The following is a 24727-nucleotide window of genomic DNA, read 5'->3' as shown; positions in this document are numbered from 1 at the left end:
TCATCTCAGTCTAATCAACATGCCCAGTTTTGGATAATCATCCTTTAATATCTACTCTACTTTGTGAGCTGTTATTTAATATTCCTCCAATAGAATAGATACTGTTTGAGAACAGGGACTATTTTTAAATTTTGTCTATATAAACCCAGTCCAATGCTTTACCCAAAGCAGATGCTTAATAAATAATTGTTGAGTTGGATGCTAGCTCCAGCATTATACAGATTCACAACCAAAAGCACTGAGTGTGTGTATGTGTATGTATGTGCTTGTGTGTGTGTGTGTATTGACTTTGAAACTGTATATCTAAAGTAGTATGATAAGAAGCAGCATTATAACAAGACTTTATTATGTTTACCAAACAAAATATATTGAATCAATATTGAAATCACCTTTTGGGAACAGATGCCAAGAAGATGAACCTCTGTTGAGATCAGATGGATGAGGTTCAATTATCCCTTCCTTGAGGACTCATCCACATTGCTTTTGCTACCTCTACTTGGTTTCAATGTTTGGTTGGGGAACAAAACAGATACTTGGTTTTAATATGCACCACTAAAATCCTCCTGCTTTTAGTGAAACTGAAGTATGAAGTTCCAGTGCTGACAAAAAAAGGACCCATGTTTAAAACTATTAGAACACCTGATACTAGTCAACCTGCCTTGGTAGCTTTTGTTGTTTTCCTTGTTTGATCATGTCCAACTCTTCATGATTCTATTTGATTTCATTCTCTAGTCCATTTTAGAGATGAGGAAACTGAGGTAAATGGGGTTAAGGGACTTTTCCAGGGTCACACAGCTAGTGAAATAACTGAGACCAGATTTGAACTCAGGAAAATGAGTCTTCCTTACTTGAGGCCTGGCACTCTATCCACTGAGCCACCTGGCTGTCCCATCATATGGCTTAGTTGGCTGTGAATGGTACTGTTATTACTTTTCTGAAAATAGCCCTTGCTTATAATTTTTTTAGTGTTGGATGAAATCAGACCTTTCCTGCCTGCCTGCCTATACAGCTGTTACTTGTACCTTTTACTGCCCACATTTATGAAGAACAGAAGAGACTGTCACATTCAGGAGTGCATGCATTCAAGCTTCTGGAAGTGAGACAATAATATGACAGTTGTGGAATTTCCCCCTAGAAATGTGATGGAGAGCTTTGACTACATTTGTGTGACTGAAAGGATACAGGATGTTGGCAGTCCTAGCAGATCCAACAGACAAAAGCTGTCATTTGGCTATGACCAGTAGTTGGCATGCATGTGTCTGTATGTGCATGTTGTGTACAGTCTTTTCTATCTTTCTCCTTTCAAATATGGTTCAATTGTTCTGTGATTATATTACCATTATTAAAAAAGAAATCTTCAGGAATGGAATGGGAATTAATTTGGTGGTCTTAGGAGACTGAACTAGCGATAATAGTATGCACTGGAAGTAAAGATATTTAAAGATGATTTTTCAAGAAAGATTCCAGAACTAGGCAATTTTGATTAAATTGTGAGATGCAGACTCTCAGGGTGAAGGTACTGAAAGCCCCATTCCTGGGATTCTGTGTAATTGGAACAAATAGAAATGTCCAACAAAATGCACAATGAGGAATGGTCGGTTCTTTGTAAGAGTACTAGAATGAAAAGGGGGTGATTGGCAGAAAGGCAAATGTAAGACTTTTATACCAATGGATCCCAGACCTAATCACAAGATAGATAAAAATGAAAAATTTAGAGGGAAGAGACTATATCCTTTTTTTTCCCTGTCAATGTCATTGACTGATTGAACTGTCATTCAGTCTCATACCTAAAAAGTATAATTTTTAACAGCCTGTGAACAGAAGAATCTCTCAAGGTCTTTCAGAACTTGGAATCATGAGACATGGGAGATATTGGCATGGGATCATGCAGAAGAGTGTGTCTACAACAAAGGGGGTGCTGTGCTCTGTGAGCAAAACAGAATTGTAGCTCAAAGAAACATTAGATGCACAAATTTTCCACTTTTTGTGCCCACTCTTTGGTAAAGCCTTCTGAACTCATATTGGTCTAATCAGCCACAGCTGAACACACTGTACCTTGATCTCAACATAGTGATGTCATTTTGGTCTTCTTCGAGAACAAAGGACAACAAGCCATCAACCTTATACCTGATATTTGAGAAAAGAGTAGGGAACCAGGAAAAACCATAGAAAGTGGCATATAAACCAGGGATTCCAAAAGGCAAAGGTTAGAAGGATGGGCAGGTAGATAGAAGAACAGCCTATTCAAAGTCACAAAGTGGAGTTAAATGCTAACTTTGGAGAAAAGCAAACCATGAAGTACTAGTTAGCTCATATAGACCAATTTGAATAAATTTATTATATTTCTCAGGGTTCAACATGTGTGAAGGATAATAATGTATAATAAAAATAGAAAAGTAGCCTGGAGTCAGATAATAAAGGACTTCAATTCACCCCTTACTAATTATCTTTACAGAGTCATAAAGCTACCTAGAAGAGGAGGTGTGTCTTAGGTAGGAACAATGAGTGACAGGTAAGATATAACTTTGCCCTTACCCAAAATTCCAAAAATTATCAAAATAAGTTAAAGAAAAGAAAAATTAGGAGAAGAAAAGGAGACTTCTAGCAAGATAACTGAGTGATGAGTTGGGATTAAATCTAGCTCACATCAATAAAGTAAAGAAATAATAATAACAAGAAACTAAAAAATAAAAGAAAGAACTTATCACAGAAAGTATATCAAAGAAAATTCAGCAAAAATATTCATAAAGAAAAATGAGCAAATAAATGTGAAAGGGGGTCAGCTAGGTGGCACAGTGGATAAAGCACTGTTTCTGGAATCCGGAGGACCTGAGTTCAAATCCAACCTCAGACACTTAATTACCTAGCTGTGTGACTTTGGGCAAGTCACTTAACCCCACTACCTTGCAAAAATAAAAAAAAAACAAAAAACCCCCAAAAAATCGTGAAAAGGAGTCAACAAAATAAGTATTTTAAAGGTAAGAAACCCATAGATGAAAGGAAAATATCACATGAATTCCATGGAATCTCTGGAAATGAAACTGGAAAAACTGGAAGATCCTCTAGAATATTTCAAAAGAAAAATAAAAAATTAAAAGAACAAATACAATTTTAAGAGGAAATTAAGACAGAAATTTGAGCTCTCAGAAAAGACAAATAAGATAGTATAGATTTGTTAGTGAAACAAATAAGATAATAGAAATTTCAAACAAAGGATAGAGAAAATCTCTAAAACAGTGAATTCTATTTTAAAAAAAAGTATGAAAGATTTCCAAAGATGATAGATTGAGGGGGCAGTTAGGTGGTACAGTGGATAGAGCACTGACCCTGGAGTCAGGAGGATCTGAGTTCAAATTTGACTTTAGACACTTAATAATCACTTAACTGTATGACCTTGGGCAAGTCACTTAATCACATTGCCTTTTTTTAAAAAAAGATAGATTAAAGGTTGGAAAGGACTTTAAAGGACATGTAGTATTATCTGCCTCAATTTATAGAAAAGAAAATTTAGGAATCTTGTCTTATCTTGGATTTGAACCCAGATCTTCTAATTCTGAGTCCAATATTCTTTACAACACCATGCCACAGAACACAAAACTATAGAGGTGAATAAAAAAAATGAATCAAATGAAAGACAAGATTTAAAATACAAGTAGACTTTGTGAAAGCAAAAAAACCCTGAACTTTGAGGTAAGATGAAAAAAGATAATGTAATAATCATTGGTCATCCAGAGAATGATAGCGAAATAAAAAAATCTAAATACATATTTGAGGGTCTCTAGGTCTATGATAAAAACAGGAAGTCTATACAGCATATGGACTAACTTGAACTAATTTACTATACTTGTCAGTGTTCAAATTATGAATCTAAAGAATGGTTGTTATAGGAGCGAGAGACCACTGAAATTAGATAACCAAGGGAAAGAACATACATATATGCATTGATAGGCAAAGGAAAGTCAATATGGTCTGTACAAGACTACACTTCAGTTGTAGGAAATCATAAGAAAGACTGTAATTTTTATTCCAAAAAATCAAAATCAAAGGAGGTTGCTTTGCATATCACAGTAATGTATCTTGTGGAAATAAGCTTTATTACCTCTACCCAGTCATTTCTTCATTATGTTAGCTTTGTGAAACTTATTTTTATCTCATTTCTTTACGGATGAACTTGCCAGATTTAGCCTTCCCCAGAAAAATTTTGGAAAATTCAGGTTCACCAGCATGTCATATTGTAGCTTAGAAGGAGAACTCTGTGGAATGTTTAATTCCATAAAAATAAAAAATTGATTAAAAATAAGGTAAGATACAAAGAAAAATATATTTGAGAAAATATGACAATGTAACTTTAACTTCCAAAATTTAAGAAGTGCTAAAAATATTAAAAAGTAGGGTCATGTTCCCCAACATATAAATGATTACAAACAGGCAGTTTATAGGAGAGAATGTATAAATTATGAGCTCTACCTTGGAAAAAGCTCAAGTAATAATCAAAGGAATAAAGATGAAAACAATTGAGATATCATAGAGGACCTCAAAATCATCAAACTTGGCAAAGCAATTGAACAATAACAAAGTCCAATGTTGTTGGGGTTGTGGAGAAACAGATTCTTTTTTTCTATTTATTTATTTATTGATTCTTATTTTTGTACAGATGATTTTTTTTATCCATTACTACAATATTCTTGTTTAAGAGTAAACATAACCCCCCCCCAATATAGACCTACATGAGCAATAAAGTAAAAAGAGAAAAAGATTAAGATAAGAAAAAAAGATAAAGTAAAGAGAAAAAATTAAAATTAAAATAATAGTAACAACAACAACAACAACAACAACAACAACAACAACAATAATAATAATAATAATAATAATAATAATAATAATAATAATAATAATGATAAGTGCAGCCAGGTGGCGCAGTGGATGGAACGCTGGCCCTGGAGTCAGGAGCACTGGAGCCCAAATCTGTCCCCAGACACCCAACAATCACCCAGCTGTGTAATACCAGGTAAGCCATCCCAACCCCATTACCCTGCAAAAATAAAAAAAAGACCCAAAATAAAATAAAATAAATGATAATAATAATAATAATAATAATAATAATGATAATAATAATGATAATAATAATGATAATAGGGGTGGCCAGGTGGCTCAGTGGACAGAGCACCAGCCCTGGAGCCAGGAGCACCCAGGTCCAAATCTGGCCTCAGACACCAGATTATTGCTAAATTGAGAACTTTTTGTAAGGCTGATTAGAAGTAACTTCAAAAGTTTCAAAAACAGATACTTTTATGCAATATGGTAATAATATGCTCTGGGAGAGATACTGAATTTTTAAAAGGAGCTGTATTCTTTTTTAAAAAAATTTTATTAAAGATTTTATTTATTTTGAGTTTTACAATATTTCCCCTAATCTTACTTCCCTCCTCCACCCCCCACAGAAGGCAATTTGTCAGTCTTTACATTGTTTCCATGGTATACATTGATCCAAAATGAGTGTGATGAGAGAGAAATCATATCCTTAAGGAAGAAACATAAAGTATGAGAGAGCAAGATCAGACAATAAGATATCAGTTTTTTTCCTAAATTTAAGTATTAATAGTAAATTTGAGTAATTAATAGTAAAAGGAGCTTACAGATGTTTATGATTGCATTATTTTCTAATTGCAATAAACTGGAAAAACCTGAGTATCTACCAGGAGTATAGCTGAATAAATTATAGAATTTTAATGCAATAGAGCATAATAATATGATTAAAATGGATTTGATGGGGAATATTAAGACATCTAGAAAGTTCTTCATGACATATTGTGAGGTGAAGAAAGCAGAACCAAGACAGTATATATTTACTAAAACTACATGAAAATAAAAATGTGTCAGAATGAAAAAGCAAATAAAGACAAATTCAGAAAGAGAACAAGAGCATTTGTTATAAGTCTTTTAAAACATGAATGATAATAAAATAGGTTTAATTGGTTTTCTTGATCTTTATATTTAAGTCTGTAATACAATTATCCTGTAAAATTATTTTAAAGTTTCTGTAAAGTCTGAGATTTCAGTGCATTAAAATCTCTTATCTAAAACCTCATGGAATGAATCATCCCAGGGAAGAAAGTATTCCCAGATGGTTAAGGGTTAACTTCGAAAGAATCAGAACTTACTTAAAATTTTTTTCTGCAACTCTCCCTAAAATGAACTAAGTAATTCCTTGTCTTCTTAAGAAGATTATCTAGGTTACACTTTAAAATTTTCTTGCTCAGGGCCATTATTAAGAACATCTGTAACTGTTCTGTTATAGTTATTCAGTTGTTTTTAATCATGTCTACTTTTTTGGGGCCCATTTAGGGTTTTTGTTTGTTTATTTGTTTTCTTTTTGGTAAAGACACTAGAGTTGTTTGCTATTTCCTTCTCTAAATCATTTTATAGATGAGGAAACTGAGGCAAACAGGGTTAAGTGACTTACCCAGGGTCATAAGTGTCAGAGACCAGTTGTGAACTCTGACCTGGCACTCTATCGACCGTGCCATCTTGCTGCCCCCGTTATAGAAAAAGATAAAATTCCGCCCATAGTGAATTCTCCATCATCCTAGGTGCTGAAATCCTTGTTCATCTTTGCCTTACAAATCCTGCCCAAAATCTTTCCTGACCTTCACACCCTCTCACCAAATTATTTTATTGGTTTCACCTCAAATTGCCTTCTATTTTCTGATCTGGCTGCATATCCTATCCTTGTCCCTTCTCCCTCCCTTCTTCTCTCAATGCAGAATTCTTAAAGAAAAAATTGACTTATTTTGTATCTTCATTTTCCAACACAAACCCTTGCATGTATCAGGTGCTTAATAAAGGAGAGTGTAACTAGTGAGATTGTGTGTTTCACTGGAAAGAGTGCAGGATGGGTAGTTAAACACTCAAATTCTGACTACACTTGTTTGTTCCCCTTGAGCAAGTCACTTTAGTCAACAAACATTTATTGAGCATCTTTTCTGTCCGAGGCACTACACCTGGTGATGAAAAGTTATATATGAAAGGTTACCATTGGAGACTCGCATAAACTAAAATATGTCAAAAAAAGAAAAAAAAACAGGAATCTGATTTTGTCAGTGAGAAAGAAAAGAGATAATAGCTCTAGGAGGACACTTTTTATAAGAAGAACACTAACACAGGCCTGAAAATGAAAATTACATATTAGAATTTAAGGCATTAAATCTTTATTACTTGATAAAGTGGAAACATCAATATTCCCTCATTAAAACTCTTCCCCCTGGAGTCAACTAACAATACTTTTGTAGTGATTTTAATTTGATGAAGATTTGGAGAGTACTATTTCTTTGGGTCTAATTTTTCTTATCTTTAAAATGAAAAGATTAGACCAGATGCTCCCTAAAGCTCCTTTTGAGGTAACCAGGTTACGCAATAGATAGAGCAATAGCCTTGGAGTCAGCAATCTGGCCTCAGACACTAACTGCATGACCCTGGGGTAAGTCATTTACCTTCAGTTTCCTCAGCTGTAAGGGTATATATGTATATGTATATATATACATATACATATATAAAACACTACCCATCTCTCAGGATTGTTGGAAGGAAAAAATGAGATAAAATTTGTAAAAGGGGCCAAGCATGATGCTAGATACAGTTTATTCTGGTCCCTTTCCTTTCTAGTTTTAAATCTAGACTCTAGTACCTGTGTGGCCTTCATGCCGCAGATCAGAGCTGTTATAACCCTTCAAGAAATATAGCCTTGAGGTATAGATGATTGTTTACCATTTCAAGGTGATCCTTTCTCTATTGTGACTCTTACTGTTGACTCTCTTCACCTCTATGTCCATGCTACTCTTGCTACTGACCTCTGAAGCTTTCCTCCTATCTCTTTTCATTTTTCTTTCTTCCTGCTGCTCTTCCCTTCTTCATATTTCTTGCTTTTTATTTGGAAAGGGGAAAGTTTTCTAGACATTATCAGTCAAAAATTTTCTGTTAAGAGACCATACAAATCATAGTAGCTAGATGAGGAAACAGACAGAAGTTAAGTGACTTGCCCAAGGTCACACAGTATCTGAGGCAGAACATGGACTCAAGTCTTCTTGACTCTAGGCCCAGGGCTATTACCTGCTCCTTTGTCTAGTTGTCTAGATCTTAAGTCAATAATTCTTTTTTTCTTTTGTTACTGATATTTTATTTTTCCATTTACATGCTAGTAGTTTTTCAACACTTTTCATCCAAATTTTTTCTATCCTTACAATGAAGTAATCTAAAGAATTTGCTACACTTTCTCCCCTTAAAACAATCCAGTATAGCCTAAAAGACAGTTAACGTTCACAAAAAATTGACAGTGTATGAATACAAATTGAAACATCATTTTTTAACTTTATTTTTCTTAAAGTTTTTATTTTTCCCTGTTTTCTTTCACAAGATGACTATTATGATAATGTTTTGCTTGATTATATATGTATAACCCTCATAGAATTGCTTGCTTTTTCAATGGGAGATGGGGAGGAAGAGAGAAAATTTGGAACTCAAAGTTTTAAACATAAATGTTACAAATTGCTTTTACATGTAATTGAGGAAAATAAACTACTAAATAAATTTTTAAAAATAAGGAAAATTTGAATGCAGGTTTAAATACACTATTTAAAAAAAAAAGTAGATGTCACCTGTCAGCTTACCATGGATTATGAGGAACTGAGCAAGGTCATTGTGCTCAATCACTATAAGACTTCTTGACATCAAAATTAATGAGCCCAGGCTCAGGGTAAATAGTATGAGTTTATGGCCCTTCCCAATTTTTTTCTCTTCTTATGGATGAGACTAGTCAGAAATAATTCCTTTCCACCTGGAAAGGAACTCAGTATATTTTCACTATCCTTCCCCTGAGCTACCTCTTCTTCCCCTCAAGCTGACATATGCTGGTCCTATAGGTTCTGATGTATTCCACCATGTTGACTGGGTAAGATGAAGTCATGATCTGAGCAAAGATTTACAGTGGATGATGGTACATATGAAGGCAAAGTTGAGAAATCAACTTTAAGAAAATCTAGCATCCAATTTAGTCAAGTTTTGGTGAACACTATCAGTAGGGGAACCCCAGAGGACTCCAGACTCAGTATGGAATAAATTATTGACACCCATTTCCCCCAAATCTAGGGAATGTCAGAGGTTTATTAGACTCTTTAGGTTATAAAGAACCCATTTCCCCATCTAAATATCCTGATGGTTCCCATTTATTGTGTCATCTGCAAATCTATCTCTTTCAAATGGGGCCCAGGTTTTAGTCCTAGAAGATCTAAAATAAGCTGTCTGATAATCTCTCTCCTTATAAGGTCTCCATCCATAAAGAGGAGATTGTGTGAAGCCTCTGGCAGACACCAAGTGCAGCCAGAATGATTGTTCTTGAACAACAAACTTTCCCAAGTGGCCTCTCACCATACCATTTTTAAAAAGCAGATGCTCCCTGGTTACTGGGCCCTAGTTGCTAATGAACAGATGTATCACCTTTTGTTGAGAAGTGATGGAAACTGGCTCTCTGTCACGATAGGGTAGAAGAGGCTTCTGTTGTTAAAACGAAGTCATATATTGAAAATCGTACTTGCTGGGATCACTCTAGTTAGTGTCCTTTACAAAGTTGAGACTTAAGACTTGCAGTTCGATCTGGAATCCTGCCTTCTCCATTAGGCCAATAGGACCATATCTATAATCCTGAGGATCCTGAGGAACGGTTTTCATATGGACTAGTGCAGACTGTATCTGCTACAAGATAACTATATACACTAGACTTCAGAGGCCACTAATCCAGTAAGAGGAATGAAGGTTCTAGCAAGTCCTTCAGCTGACTGAGGTTCAGGCTGCTTTTAAGGGATGGGACAAAAAATATCTTCATCTGCAGTAATTCCTAAGTAATGGGGGGGGGTTATCAAGCTGGTACCTGTTATCTGGGACCTGATGAGAACAGATTTGGCCCTTTGGGGTCAGGACTGAGGATTAATTTTTCTGATACCAAAACTGCATAGTTCTTTGTAGGGCATGTCAGCATTTAACCAGACACAGCATATGTTTTCCACTGAAAGGCATTATTATAAAAATAGCAAAGGTTAGAGTATGAATTTCTTGCTAATCTGAACTTGGATACAATGATGGCATTGATGAAGTGGAAATACTGGGCAGAAAGCAAATTGTTAACTTGTACTTTTCCATGCTACCTTTCTCCCTATAAAGTTCATCATGTGTGCTATGTTTTTCTAACATCTCTGGGAAAACTTGTTTTGTGTCTCTCCATGAGCTGAAAGATTATTTCATATTCTCACATACTCTATGATCATAAACTTCCCCATAGCATCTGACCCACTGAAGCACACAATAATGAGATAATATTATCCGAATAATGAACAAACTATCCTTGATTTTTTTCTGACATGATTCTCTCAAGCACTCTTCTTGCTTGCTTTTGTTCCTTTAAAAGTTCTGTTTATTTTCCCACAAGTTGCTAGTTCTTTCTCAGAACTACTTGAAGAAACTATTGCTCAAGTGTAAACTATCTGTTACGCATAATTCTGGGTCATTGAGCCTGTGAATTCTTCACTGCTCAACCTGAAACTAAACTCCAAACCTATGTTATGCAATCTTCCTAAGCATGAAGCAACTATTTGTGCCCAATTGGGTTACTTGTGCCCACTGGATGTTTGTTCCAGCTAATCAAGAGCTACATCATAATGCACCTGACTCCCTGGTCCATTAGCTTCTTGAATTCAGTCTTGTTAAAAGCTTACTTAATGTGAATGGACTGCTTTTAAACCAAGTTCTCATTGATCCTCTCCAGCTCTTTCTCATCCCTTCCCTAGTGCAGACTTTTGGGTCCACTCAAAGGGCTGTGTACACCCTGGAGAATTAGCACAGGTTCTCCTCAATTGGCATGCTTATTTTCTTCTGGGATGGTTCAGATGGGGGCCAAAAGGTGCTATTATTTACAGATGCCTTGCTTTCTAACAGCAAAGGAAAAGTGAAACTTCTGCTATACAACTATGGTAAATATATAGGATGTATGATGAAGGAGAATCCATGACTATGGTGGAAATGTCATCATCTATGCCCAGGGCCACTTGCAGCCTGCAGTGCAATTTTATGCAGCCCCCGTGGGTTTACTAAGTGTTTTAGTAAACGAAGCAAAGATACCTCAGAGCTCTCACTAAAATGGCAAATCAAAATATTTTGCCTATCATTTCAATAAAAACTTTAAAAAGACTGGGCAGTCCTGATCTGTGTCATGGCCCCAGTATTTCTGGTACTACTACTGTTCATTGTCATCTTAAATCAAAAAAGGAAAGGTGAATGAAGGGAAGGGAAAGATTTTGCACAGCACCCCCTTCACTTGCATATCATGGCTTCACCTCCCTGATGTTTTAGCCTAGACAAGAATGAAGGACAAATAACACTATCAACAGCAAATTTGAATTCAGACTCAGTCATTTACTAAGTGAGTTCACTGGGCAAGACAGAATCCCTTTCCTAGCTCAATTCCCTTAACTTTAAATGAGAGCATGTGTCTTACAGAACTGTTTTGACCAGGGGCGGCTAGGTGGCACAGTGGATAAAGCACCGGCCCTGGAGTCAGGGATACCTAGGTTCAAATCTGGTCTCAGACACTTAATAATTACCTAGTTGTGTGGACTTGGGCAAGCCACTTAACCCCATTTGCCTTGCAAAAATCTAAAAAAAAATTGTTTTGACCATCAAATGAGATGCTATTTAAAGCATTTTGTAATTCTTAAAATAATAGAACACCTAATAGCTAGTTATCCTCATTATGACTTTGTAATCCATAATAAAAGGAAGCAGGGAGTTTCCAGTTACTCAAGGTATTCACCCTCTCCCTACCCCAGGAACAGCAAATGTTAACAATAGGAAATGATACACAATGCCACAGGGAACTTGGAAATTGATTTTCTGAGCGTAGACAATTACACATAAAAGTTAGTATGGGTTTTTATGCTAGTAAAATGCATTAAAAATGCTTCATCAATCTGCCCAGTATAGTACCATGAAAAGAACACTGAACTTGGATCATAGGACCTGATTCAAATTCTGAGTCTGTCAGTGACACTTCTGTGACCTTGGTCAAGTCACAGCCTCTATGGCTCTTCAGTTTCCTGATCTGTAAAATAATGGTTGTCCTAGAAGATCTCCTAGGTCCCTGCCAGGTCCCAAGAGTCTATGAACTCTCCTTTACCTTTTCCATTTTATCAACTGTCAAAGGTCTAGCAATTATCTAGGGTACACTAAGTTCCTAAATGATTCAGAAGTTCCCTGATACATATTTATATACCTTATGTTACATGAGATGTCAGTCATCAAAATTTCATTTTATGTCAGCAGCAGGATTTCAGTGGTTCTGTCACCCTCCTATCCTCCCTGCTTCCCATATCCTACTATCTTCAACATCTAATTTATGGCAGAATTCTGCAAAGATTTCCTTCCTTTAGGCTTTGCCTATAATTAAGTTTTTTGAATCATTTACAATTTAGAATTTAGGTAACTAGGGTGAAGATGCAACTCACAGGGCAGAAGCTCTCTTGTTTTGAAGTTGTGCTAAAGGCCAGACTAGCTGTGAATTTAAGTTTTATTTATATGACAAATATCAAGAACTTATGGTTCTGTACATAGAAAGCACCGGCTCATTACACGTTTAAATTTACCTTAGAAATGCCTCAGAAGTATGAATCAAGATGAGAATCATTACAGAGCATATACTTCAGCCCTTAACTGCTACTTGAAGATCATGCTCACCTTAAAGATATATCTGGAAGGTCCTCCAGGGTAATTCCAAAATTTGATTGTCCCTGTGCAATCCTGCAGAGTTAATATCAAACTAGTGGATATGAAACATGAAGGTCCCCCAAAGTTAATTTACTCTCATTCTCAAAGACCCAAGACCAGTCAGATCCAAAAAAAAGAAAAATGAAGGATTTTTAGGTCTTTCCTATCAATTTGCCTATATTATACCCTTTCAAAACTTTAGTATATCTTCTGATTTCATCAATGTAGTTATCTTCACTAGGTACAGATTTTAACTCATTTGGACTTGTATCAGGATCACTGTATATTAAGACAATTCTAGAATCATACTGGGGAAGCATAGGGAAGTGTTTGGGTGAAGACTAACAGATATGATACCATCACTAGAACATTCCACAGATCAGCTAGATAGTAAAAGTAAATATGAGGCAGAGAGACAGGTTACATAAGCCTAGCTCAAAGGCAAGATGTCGTAGTTATAGAGAATTTTTCATTACTCAATTATCTGCTGGAGCTCTGTGACAAAAGTCAAGCAGCTAATAATTTAGTAGTTAACCCATATATATCATCCATTAAGAGATGTCATAAAGAGAGTTACACAGTTCATCTGAGGTTCTCTGGAATCACAGTTGAGCATTGTATTAAAATTTTAAAAGGCATAAAAATTTAAAAAGCATAAAAGGCAAAAAAATTTTAAAAGAAAACAAGGATAGATAGTGGTATGTAAGTACAAAAATATACCCTTAATATATGCCAAAATAACCAAAAGGTTATTGTAAGAAGTTCAGAAATCTAAAGTGAACTGAAACTGGCAAGGAAAGTTAAAAATAGAACAGGGTTAGCAGAGCAAAAAAGAAGGCTCAAAGAAGAGATAGACCTGTAAGCTGGGCAGAAAGGGTGGCAATAACAGATTTTGGAAAGATAATGATGGTACTCAAATAACTGATGAATGGAACTGTGATTTTTGAATGACCATGAACAATGAGAAGTGTCTTAAGACCAAAGAAGCACAAATGTTTTACTTTTTTTTAAATAGGAAGAAAATGTAGTCTCTTTAGGCCAGTGTACATGTCTTAATGATTTCCAGAAAAATTGTATAATATTTTATCAAAAGACTAGTAAGTGAATATCAAGAAAATGATGACGCTAAGATTACTGAGTTAGCATTAGTTTCATCAAAAATAAGCCAAGTAAAGGTCTGACTACACTTGTTTCCTTTTTTTCCTTCTTTTTGGACAGGACTACTCTACTGGGAGACATAGTTCATCTAGATTTATACAAATCATCTGGAAAGTAGAAAGGGAAAGAGGGGGAGGGTTTCACATACTTGAAACCAGTTATGCACAAGTGGAATTAGATTTATTATAACTAAGAGCAGTGAATAGAAGCTGTAGAGAGTCAGTCTGAAGAGAAAGAATTATCCAAAAATGGAACAATTTACCTTGGAAGGAAGTAGGTTGCTAATCAATAGAGAGCTATAATCAAAGTCTAGATGTCCACTCTTTGGGCAGGACTGGAAGTCTTCTGAGGACCCATCTAAAGTAGACTCTGTGAACTAACTGCCTGACCACAAGCATGAAACATTCTATGTAGTAGGAGAGGCTTTCTTTAAAGTTATATTTTGCTGTGAGTTGTGTTTTTTCTATAATAAAAAATCAACAAAAACCCAAAAGCTTCTTGTATTCTATGAGTTAGTCAATTGTAAAACTATAAAAATGTGTTCTGCCATTAAAAACTGTTTGCAAAACCTGTTTCCCTTCTAATATTTTCATCAAGAATAATTTTCACATATGCAAATATGCGAAGTTCATTCTCACAAACAACAGAATGTAGAAATCTAGTTCAATAGATGATAACATTAATTATAATAACAGCTAATATTTAGTATTTACTATCTGCCATACTAGGCTAAGCACTTTACAATCATTATTTCATTTGGTCCTCACAACAACCCTGCCAAATAAATATTATTATTACCCTTATTTTACAGATAAAGAAACTGAGACAAACAGAGGTTTAAGTGACTTGCCCTGGGTCACGCAATTAATAAATATCTGCGACCAGATTTGAACTAAAGTCTTCCTGACTCTAGGCCCAGGGTTCTTATCCACTGTACTATCTACTTATTGTTTTCTAAATCAACCTTTGGGGTAATAACATTTTATGATTTTTTTTCTATTTTATTAGTATTTTCTTCTTAAGAATCCTTAAGTATTAGTTTATCTTTCAAAAATTTTAACACCTCCAGCATGGAAAAATTTCCTAACTCTACCCTTGGTCTGCCAGTCATCCTTCCTAACTTTGTTTCAAGTGTCATTTCAACTTCTTCAAACAGCACATCAGGAAAGGAGTTTACAAAGTCTAAATATGGTGGCTGTGTCACAGATAATGAAAAGATTTCAGAACTGCAAATTAGTTCCTTTTCCTATTTGTTGTCACTCTACTGGTTTTATCCATAAATGCTCTTGGGATATTATTGACTCAGGTGGGTCTCAGAGGCCATTTTTCTGAATACTTGTTTTTATGGTCCACTGTTTTTATTTTATGAGTTGATATAGATCACAATCTTTTATCATCTTTCTTCATGTTTTGTGAACAACTTTGTATTTGTAACTGGAATTACCTTTGGCTGCTCTGCCACTCCACTTCCCAAAGTGGACAATTATCTTTTTTTTTTCCGGCAAGGCAAATGGGCTTAAGTGACTTGCCCAAGGTCATATAGCTAGGTAATTATTAAGTGTCTGAGGTCGAATTTGAACTTAGGTCCCCCTGAATCCAGAGCTAACGCTCTGTCCACTATGCCACCTGGCTGCCCCTCTTGAGTACTTTTGACCTCCCTATTATGGGTATTCCTTTATACTGGCTATACTGGCAGGAAATATTGATAATACAAATTAAAATAGAGTTTTTGTTTTTTTATTAAATTTCCCAATTTTTGAAATAGTCCATTCCAATAGGTCAGATTGAAGTTGTTAAACTAGAATGACTTCTTATCTTTATCCTTCCTTCAAATTTGATGTTAATTTTAACCTTTTACCTAACTAGTTGACCTGATATAGATGGACAGCTGATTTTTATAAATTTCCATATCAGTAAACAGCTATTTCTTCTCTGTTAGACAGAATTAATTTTATTTTTTAAAGGTAATTTGGTCCTCACTGGGACCATTCCTTTTCTTTTTTTTAGTTGTTTTTTTTTTTTGCAAGGCAAATGGGGTTAAGTGGCTTGCCCAAGGCCACACAGTTAGGTAATTATTAAGTGCCTGAGACCGGATTTGAACCCAGGTACTCCTGACTCCAAGGCCGGTGCTTTAACTACTACGCCACCTAGCCGCCCCAAGGACCATTCCTTTACAACTCATGACTTGTGCTATGTGGATGCAGTGCTTATGAGTAATCCATTAGTATTTGACTTTTTTCCTTCTCAAACCAGAGTTAAATTTTTCACCTTCACCCCTTTGTTGCCACATTCATCCTGAAGTTAAAAAGTATTAAAATAAAGGTTGATTTAACCAGAAATTATACAGAATTAAAAAGTCTTGTACAAATCCCATCACCAGAAGTATCCTCAAATCTCTCCAGGCTTCAGTGCATCCTCTACACTGCTACTGACAAAGTGATTTATATTAAGTGCAGATCTAAATTTTAAGCACTCATTAAATCCAGTGGTTTCCTATTATCATTAGAATCAAACAATCTACTCTATCTTAAAAGTTTTTCACAACCTTGCTCCTACATATCTCTGTCTCTGAGACAGGACAGATCAGTGGCACAAGAGATAAGAGCACTGGCCTTGAATCAGGACAGGAGTTTGAATCCAGGCTCAGACATTTGGCTCTTCCTAGCTGTGTGACCTTGGGGAAGCCACTTGATCCTAACTGCCTCACATCTAGAGCTATCTCCAGTTGTCCTGATTCATATCTGGCCATTGGACCCACATGACTCTGGAGGAGAAAGTAAGGTTGGTGACTTAGCACATCATCCTCTCTCTCAAACCCAATTCACCTGCTTGTCATGGTATCATCTCCCTGATGTTGTGGCCTTCTTCGAAAATGAAGGACAAACATTATTCTCGTTCAGTCAGACTGATACTCCATCTCCTATTTCCTCTGCCTTTGCTCTGGTTCCCCCTGCCCCATGCTTACAACACACACCCTCTTTATCTCTGCCTGAATCATTCTCTTCCTTCAAAAATACAGCTCAAGGGGCAGCTAATAAAGCACCAGCCCTGGAGTCAGGAGTACCTGGGCTCAAATCCGGTCTCAGACACTTAATAATTACCTAGCTGTGTGGCCTTGGGCAAGCCACTTAACCCCATTTACCTTGCAAAATCCTAAAAATAAACAAAAAAATACAGCTCAAGCAAAACCTACATAAAACTTTTCTTGATTCCCTCAACTATTAGTTCCTGCATGGTCAAACTACTGTGTATTAAACACAAATCTTTACGTATTTGTATTTACTCATTGTGTTTATCAACTTGTCTAATGTAAGCTCTTTGCAGATAGGAGCTATTTCATTTATTAAATCTGTATCATCAGAGTAATGAATAGTGCCTGGCAAAGTGTCATTTCCAGTTCTGATCCAGTCACCACTCCCAACTAAGTTTCAAGTACCATCGATTAAGCACTTATGATTTATTTCTAGACATAAAAGATCAGTTCCTTCTCTGGCTTCAAATATATACCACCTGTCAGTTAATAGTCAGCTGGTGGTGACTCATTAGTTCATTAACTGACTGGAAATGGATAAAACAAACCACTAAGGACAGGGGTTTGAATCCAGTCTGAAGTGATCCCAGGGAAACTATCCCTAAAACTGGCCTGTTTAAATAACCTGCAAGAAGGGGCAGCTAGATGGTGCAGTGGATAAAGAACTAGCCCTGAAGTCTGGAGTACCTGAGTTCAAATCTCACCTCAGACACTTAATAATTACCTAGCTGTGTGGCCTTGGGCAAGTCACTTAACCCCACTGCCTTGCAAAAAAAAAAAAACCCTAAATAAATAAATAAAAATTTAAAAAAATATCCCCCAAGTTGAAAGATTGGTACTCAAAGCTGTCCTCAAGAAATTCCTATCTATACAGATGCAATCCTAACACATAAGAAATGTCAATTATTATTAATTCTCCTCAAGTCAAATTCCCATAGTGCCAGATGCGACACCATAGTTCTGTAATAGATATCCATCAATATGCCCCCTATGAGAAATATGACAAGAATTCCATCATTTTCAGCTAAGAGAAAAGCTGAAGATATCACAGTCAGCTCTAATGACAGCACACTCTTAGTTCATTTCCATTTTGGGACAAAATCAAGTGCTTATAAATAATTTAAAAATCCACGCAAGTAAGCTGACTCTGACCTAACCCAGAAAGAATATGTAACAAACATACAGTGAGGGGCATCTAGGTGGTACAATGAATACAGCACTGACCCTGGAGTCAGGAGGATTCAGTTCAAATGCAACCTCAGACAGGTTACTAGGCAAATCACTTAATCCTGACTGCTTCCCCCATAACCCACTGCCCAAAAAAGAGAAATAAAAAACACCAACCCCATACAGTGCACTTGACTTTCCTCATCTCCGCTTGGAAACGTATCTGGTCATCAGGGCAGAATGTGGTTAAGGACATATTTCACCTGCACTACAGAAATTCACCAAGTCCAAAGGGCCCTGTATTCACAGCTCCAGCTATTAATGCTTTTAAGTTGTCACTGAAAAGAGCATTTTTATAAATAGTAAGGCTCTCCAGATGCTCCTGTTCTGATAGTCACTGGACTCTGCCCGACAACCAAAGACCTTCTTTGTTCTCATCATATCCTCCAATCTCTCATCCCATTAGATTATGAACTCCTTGAAGGCTGAGACTGTCTTTTGAATCCCTAGTGCTTAAGCAGTGTCTGGTACACATTTAATAAATGTTTATTGACTGAAAGTTCTTTTAGTTCTTTTAGAGATCATTAACCCCGGCAGTAGCTACAATTTCCCTCCTTCCTTTATTTAAAAAACAAGGTCAACTCTACAGTGTATTCTTCTCTTGAATCTCTTGCCCCCCCCATTCTGTTGTGAAAGCCTCAACTTCTTTAGCTGTACGTCTATGAAATGATGGGGTTTGACTAGATCAAGGTTTTGTAGACGGGATCCATGAACTTGAACAGGAAAAATTTTACATCTTACTTGCAAAATAATTTGTCTTCTTTGTAATCCTTTGTACTATGTTGTTTTACTCATTTAAAATATTATTCTGATGGGATGCGGTCCAAAGATTCACCAATTTAGCAAAAGAGTCCATGACACAAAAAGCTTCAGAATGGCTGGAATAGAGAGAGGGTCACTGAGGTCCCTCCCAGCATTCAACCCAAGCGCCTATGAAATTCTATCTGAAATAACCAAAAGACAGGAATTTCTTGGCCATTCTTTCTATTCAGAAACTTAATAACGCAGCAAGTGCACACTCTCCTTTGAAAAGTCCTTACAAGGGGCAGCTAGGTGACGCAGTGGATAGAGCTCTGGCCCTGGAGTCTGGAGGACCTGGGTTCAAATCCGGTCTCAGACACTTAATAATTACCTAGCTGTGTGGCCTTGGGCAAGCCACTTAAGCCCATTTGCCTTACAAAAGCATAAAAAAAAAAAGTCCTCACAATCCAGGCAAGTTTTCCAAGAGAATTTGCAACTAAAGACAACTGAGAGGAGCCATATTTGCCTAAGAAAAGTTTTGTCTCACAATCAATATGCATTAGTGGTAAGACTTGAACTCAAATCTTCCTGGCTTTGAGGCAAGCTCTCCATGCAACATTATGTTTTCTTTCCTAATATAAAGAGAAATACAATTCAGAACAATCCTAAGAATGGAGGCAAAAACGTAAAGCACTGAAGGGTAAGGCGGCTGTGGAAAGGCAGGCCGTATACACAGCTGGTGGGATTAGTGAATTAATACAACTGTTTTGGAAATCAATTTGGAATGGGGCAAAAAAGTGACTACAGCGTCCATCGGGCTGCTGGGCTGTCAGACAGAAGGCACAGTCGGCGAGCAGGCGGGCCAGGTTTCCTGGGGACCCTTCAGGCTCCGACTTCTCGGCAAGTGGTTCTGGGGTGCGGGCCCGGGGGTCGGCACGCGTGGGCTCGTGGGGGAGGGGAGGGGCCGGGCGCTCCGGGGCAGCCCCGCCCGGCCGCGCTCAGGATGTCCGCGGGGGTCACGTGACGGCAGCCGGCACCTGCTCGGCTCGCCGCAGCCCCGCGGGGGCGCGCCGGGGGCGCGCTCCCGAGGGAGGGGAGGGGGCAGGGCTACGGTTGGGACACAAGTTGCTCCAGCCCTGACGGGCTCGGGGAAAGTTGGCGCCTGCGGGCCGCTTCTCGGCCCCGGCGCCCCGGCGCGCCCGCCCCCCGGCCCTCTCGCTCCGCGCCCTCCCGCGCCCGCACTTGACCCACCCGGAGGTGAAATCCTGCTGCACGCTCAGCAGCCGCTCCCTCAAGGTCTCCAGCATCTTCGCCGCCGCCGGGCTCTCCTCCTCCTCCTCCCGCCGCCGCCCTCCGCTCTGGGTCCGGGCCGGCCCCTACCCCGCCGCTGTCACCCGCGTGCCCATCCCCACGCCCAGGGCCCGGCTCCCGGCCAGCGGCCGCGGCCCCCGCCTTCCGCGTTCTCCGCCCCGCCCCCGCCGGCCCCGCCCCCGGCGCGCCCCCACGCAGGCGCGGTAACGCCCGCCCGGGCTCCGGAACGGCCGAGGCCGCAGCGCGCGTGCGCGCCCCGCCGCCCGCAGAGCCGACCCCGACGCCCTCCTCCCGCGCCCGTGCCCGCGCCTGTGGAGCGCCCCCATCTGTAAAATAACCGGGAGCGGGCGCGGGGTGACTGCCCGGACTGCCCGGCGCCCACCGGAAGCCAACAAGTCGGAGGACGCCAGGGGGAGCCTCGGCGCCGGCTGCTCACACAGGCAAGGTGAGGCCTCCGGGCGTCGCCACCAACCAGGCAACTGAGGCAGGGGACGAGGGGCCGCTCCGGAGCTGGCGCCGGGAAGCAGGCAGAGCGAAGCAAGAGATGGAGGGAAAACTTTCCTGCCGAAAGTCACCGAAGACAAGCATATTAATAATTAATTAATATTAACCATATAAGCACCCGGTAATAGACGTTCTCAATTTTTGAAGAAATCGAATGTCACAGAAGGAAATAAATAATAGAACTATGGGGTGGGGGGGGTTCCACTTTGCCTTGTCAGAATGAGATGCATCTAACCAAAAAATAAGAATTTAGAGGTTTTTAAAAAAGTCTGGAAAAGTTAGATACGATAGATTAAGAAAATTGGATGGGAATTGAAAGGAGTATATAGCTTTTTCTCAGTACTCTATGGCAAACATAGATGAGGACATAAAAACTTCACAGTCAAAAGCAGAAAGAATAAACACATCCTTTCTGGATCATAATGCAATAAAAATTACATTGAATAACGGACAATGAAAAGAGATTAAAAATTAATTGGAAATTAAATAATCACAGGAACAAATCATAGAAACAATTGATAATTTCATTATGAGACAACATATCAAAATTTATGTGATGAAGCCAAACTGGTAATTAGGGGGAAATGTATACCTTTGGTTGCTTACATCAATAAAACAGTAAAAAAGCAGATCAATGAACTGGGCATGCAACTAAAATAAACTGGAAAATGAAATTAGAAATCCTCAAACAAAATTGGAAATCCTGAAATTCAAAGGGAGCTTAAGAAAATTGAAAATAATAAAACCAACTAATAAATACCACTAGAAAGTGGTTTTATTAAAAACCAATAAATAGATAAATCATTGGTTAATATATATGCATATATATATATATTCATTTATAAAACATAAATATCTACAAAAATAGAAATTACTCAGATTAACAGAGGAAGAAATAAATACTTAAAAAATCCAATCTTAGAAAAATTAATTGAGGGGCAGCCCAGAGTCGGGAGGACCTGAGTTCAAATCAGAGCTCAGATACTTAATAATTAATTAGTTGTGTGATCTTGGGCAAGTCACTTAACTCTATTGCCTTGAAAAAACAAATACATAGAAAAAGTTTAAAACAAAAAAAAGAAAAAGAATTTGAACAAGCCATCAATGAAATTCCACAAGCAAATTCTACCAGACCTTTAAAGAACACTTAATTCCAATACTATATAAACTATTTGGAAAAATAGGCAGAGCCCTAACAAATTCCTTTTATGACCCAAATATGGTGTTGATATCCAAACCAGAAACAGCCAAAAAATTATAGACCAATCTCCCTAATGAACACTGAAGAAATTTTAAAAAAGGAAAAGACTAGCAATATATCACAAAGATAAGGCCAGGTGGGATTTATACTCACATTTATACCCACATATACCCATATGCAGGTTTGGTTCAATATTATAAAAAACTATTAGCATAATTGTATCAAAAACCCACAGGAATCATATGGTTATCTAAACAGATGCAGATGTCTTTGTGCTATGATTGTAATGTAACATCACTGCTATATGAAATTCATGTAGGATGATTTCAGAAAAACCTAGAAAGACTCATATGAATTGATGCATAATGAATTGAACAGAACAGGAGAACATTACACATAGGTACAGCAATATTGTGAATGACTTAGCTATTCTCAGCAATACAGTGATCTGAGATAATACTAAAGGATTGATGAAGCATACTATCCACCACCAGAGAACTGATATTGATTGAATACACATTGAAATATGCTAATTTTCACTTTCTTTTTTTCTTATATTTATAGATTTTTGTAAAAAATTACTAATATGGAAATGTTTTACATAATTGCACATGTATAACCTCTATCTGATTGCTATCTTGGGGATGGGGGGGAGGGAGAGAGAATTTGGAACTCAAAATGTTAAATAAAAATATTTTGAATTTTTTTAAAATGAAAAGAACAACAACAACAAAAAAGATCTGCAACATCCTGTGTATGCCTATCAGCACATGTACATATGTATTAAACACAATGCACAGGTAAGTATTTGTTTATTCATAATAATCTATACACATATGTATTTATAAATGCAAATCTTTCCTCTCCTCTCCTATCTTCTCCTTTTCACTGACATCTCCTTTTTACCTGTACTTCCTCTGTCCAGAGGAATGTAAATTTTGATCTCTCAAACCTGAGAAGTTATCTTGGGGTTTATGGGTCTCAAATCACTCTAGCTCTCATCAATTGTCCAACTATAGGTCCCAAGCCAAGCCCCATATGGGACTTGATTGATTAAGAGTGAATGTGAGGGGCAGCTAGGTGGCATAATGGATAAAGCACCAGCCTTGGGGTCAGGAAGTACCTGGGTTCAAATGTGGCCTCAGACACTTAATAATTACCTAGCTGTGTGTCCTTGGGCAAACCACTTAACCCCCATTTGCCTTGAAAAAAAAAAAAAGAGTGAATGTAAATAGCAATTGTTTCTGTTTTGGCCAGAAACCCTGAGGATCATCCTCTTGAAGAGTCGTTTTTTTGAGGGGAGGTAGTTAGAGGACCTTCTCTACATTATTTCTTTCTTACTTAACCTTAATCACATATTGGGAATTGCCTCAATCAAACTGAGAACTGTTAAAGTCCCTGTCTTAGAAAAGGTCAACGTCCTCCACTGCATGCAATTCACTGTATGTCAGGGCATCATCTTCTTGATGTTGTGATCATCTTTGAGAACTAAGGACAAACAACAGTACATTCATGTATAGGCCTACATGCATACATATACATGTTTATATGTATGCAAGCATATAAATGTGTTATTCCAAAAGTCTTAATGCAGTTTTAAATTTAGCCTTAGTTCAAAATGCTTTGAAAACTTAAAGAACTAGGCAATATTATCATTATCAAAGAGGTTGAACTTATGTATTGTTGCTGCATATCCTAGGTGGCATGAGTTGCTTCACCAAGGAGGATTTTTGAGTTGTGCATTCAGTTCCTGATCTGCCTTATAGAACTGACAGGCTGTCTTCATTCTAACATTTAAGGACAAGATGATGTATTTTATTATTTTACTCACTAGGTGGCAGGCTATTCCAGTGGTCTCAACTCCCCAAAAACCTGCCTCCTCCCCACTCAAGCCTAAGGGCTTTAAACAGCTGGTCAAAGAAAAGCCCTTGTGACCTGGTTTCTCAATGGGTCTAGACAATGATCCAAAATGTTTTAGAACTCCCATCCTTGCTTGTCTAGGAAATTTTCTGTTCTCTGTTGTTCCTCTAATATTGATGATTTACAGGAAAGCTACTTTTCTGAGGCTACCTGGCTTATTAAACAACTATAAAGTTTTTTACATTGCAAAGAAAATGTAAACCATCTGCAAACACCATTTATACTTCTTTTGGGTCCTTAGGGAATAGGTCCAGTGTCACCTACTACTACAAATCAATGAAGGAATTAAAGAAAGGTAATTCTGGTTTAGGGATCTTTAGGCAGAAAGAATCCTAAGGAAGTAAGAGAATGAAAGTTATAATTCTGGAACAATTACACTTTTTTTTGGTAAGCTGCCCTTATTTTCTGACTAGTACAAACTTAGTTCTGTATGCTAGCTCCCAACTGATCACTCTGGCTTCAAATTTGTTCAAACTCCACAGTTCTTTCTCTGGATACAGATGGTATTCTCCATTGCAGACAGTCCCAAATTGTCCCTGATTGTTGCATCAGTTGTCCATCAAGGTTGATCATTGCCTCCATGTTGCTGTTAGGGTGTACAGTGTTTTTCTGGTTCTGCTCATCTCACTCAGCATCAGTTCACACAAATCCCTCCAAACTTCCCTGAATTCCCATCCCTCCTGGTTTCTAATAGAAACAATAGTATTCTGTGACATACATATATCACAGTTTGCTAAGTCATTCCCCAATTGAAGGACATTCACTTGATTTCCAAATCTTTGCCACCACAAACAGGGCTGCTTTGCATATTTTTGTACAAGTGATGTTTT

This window comes from Macrotis lagotis, chromosome X, assembly GCF_037893015.1.
Source record: "Macrotis lagotis isolate mMagLag1 chromosome X, bilby.v1.9.chrom.fasta, whole genome shotgun sequence".
NCBI classification, from domain to species: domain Eukaryota; kingdom Metazoa; phylum Chordata; class Mammalia; order Peramelemorphia; family Peramelidae; genus Macrotis; species Macrotis lagotis.
This window is presented reverse-complemented; position numbering follows the sequence as displayed.